General features: G+C 41.5%; 1 non-coding gene across 1 annotated transcript; it reads left to right on the top strand.

The window, feature by feature from the left end:
- The first annotated feature begins 1,137 nt into the window (after positions 1 to 1,137).
- LOC112725035 (small nucleolar RNA R71) lies at positions 1,138 to 1,245 on the top strand. The gene has a single exon (XR_003164166.1). It is a non-coding gene; the product is annotated as a small nucleolar RNA R71 (small nucleolar RNA).
- Positions 1,246 to 1,702: the final 457 nt, after the last annotated feature.

Below are 1,702 nucleotides of genomic sequence, written 5' to 3'. Positions count from 1 at the left end.
AGGTATTAAGAACTTTCCAGGATCCTATTTCTTCTGAGGCAGTCTCAGTTGATCCAGATCATTTAGTTCATTGATGAGCAAGGGAGGTTCATCTTCCCAAGTCTCATTACAAAATAATTTGGCATTTAGCTTCATGATTGTACCAAGGTACTTGGCAACTTGCTCTTCAGTAACATCTTCATTCTCATCAGAAGAAGAATACTCATCAGAGCTCATGAATGGCATAAGGAGGTTCAATGGAATCTCTATGGTCTCTAGATGAGTCTCAAATTCCTTTGGATCCTCAGAGGGAAACTCCTTGTTAATCACTGGACGTCCCAGGAGGTCTTCCTCACTGGGATTCATGTCCTCTCCCTCCCTTGTAGGTTCGGCCATGATGGTTAATTCAATGACCTTGCACTCTCTTTTTGGATTCTCTTCTGTATTGCTTGGGAGAGTACTAGGAGGGGTTTCAGTGACCCTTTTACTCAGCTGGCCCACTTGTGCCTCCAGATTTCTAATGGAGGACCTTGTTTCATTCATGAAACTTAAAGTGGCCTTAGATAGATTAGAGACTATATTTGCTAAGCTAGTTGGATCCAGCTCAGGACTCTCTGTCTTTTGCTGAGTGGATGATGGAAAAGGATTGCTATTGCTAAACCTGTTTCTTCCACCATTGTTAAAGCCTTGTTGAGGCTTTTGTTGATCCTTCCATGAGAAATTTGGATGATTTCTCCATGAGGGATTATAGGTGTTTTCATAGGGTTCACCCATGTAATTCACCTCTGCTAGTGCAGGGTTCTCAGGATCATAAGCTTCTCCTTCAGAAGATGCCTCTATAGTACTGTTGGATGATTCCTTCAATCCATTCAGGCTCTGAGAGATCATATTGACTTGCTGAGTTAATATTTTGTTCTGAGCCAATATGGCATTCAGAGTATCTATTTCAAGAACTCCCTTCCTCATAGGCGTCCCATTACTCACAGGATTCCTTTCAGAAGTATACATAAACTGGTTATTTGCAACCATGTCAATGAGTTCTTGAGCTTCTGCAGGCATTTTCTTTAGGTGGATGGATCCACCTGCAGAATGGTCCAGTGACATCTTTGATAACTCAGACAGACCATCATAGAATATATCCAGGATGGTCCATTTTGAAAGCATGTCAGAAGGACACTTTTTGGTCAGTTCCTTGTATCTCTCCCAAGCTTCATAGAGGGATTCTCCTTCAATCTGTCTGAAGGTTTGAACATCCACTCTAAGCTTGCTAAGCTTTTAAGGAGGAAAGAACTTGGCTAAGAAAGCCGTGACCAGCTTATCCCAAGAGTTCAGGCTATCTTTAGGTTGAGAGTCCAACCATACTCTAGCTCTGTCTCTTACAGCAAATGGGAAAAGCATAAGCCTGTAGACCTCAGGATCAACCCCATTGGTCTTAACAGTATCACAGATCTGCAAGAATTCAGTTAAGAACTGAAAAGGATCTTCAGATGGAAGTCCATGAAACTTGCAGTTCTGTTGCATCAGAGAAACTAATTGAGGTTTAAGCTCAAAGTTGTTTGCTCCAATGGCAGGAATTGAGATGCTTCTTCCATGTAAATTGGAATTTGGTGCAGTAAAGTCACCAAGCATTGATTCCAGGGCATCTTGGCTAGTTTTACTAGCTATTTTTTGTATGCTTTAGGGTGGTTTCATGCATTTTTCTAGGAAATGAGCAAGTATTTGG

This window comes from Arachis hypogaea, chromosome 11 (genome assembly GCF_003086295.3).
Source record: "Arachis hypogaea cultivar Tifrunner chromosome 11, arahy.Tifrunner.gnm2.J5K5, whole genome shotgun sequence".
NCBI lineage: Eukaryota > Viridiplantae > Streptophyta > Magnoliopsida > Fabales > Fabaceae > Arachis > Arachis hypogaea.
The sequence above is the reverse complement of the archived record's forward strand: the minus strand, read 5'-3'. Positions and strand labels throughout refer to the sequence as shown.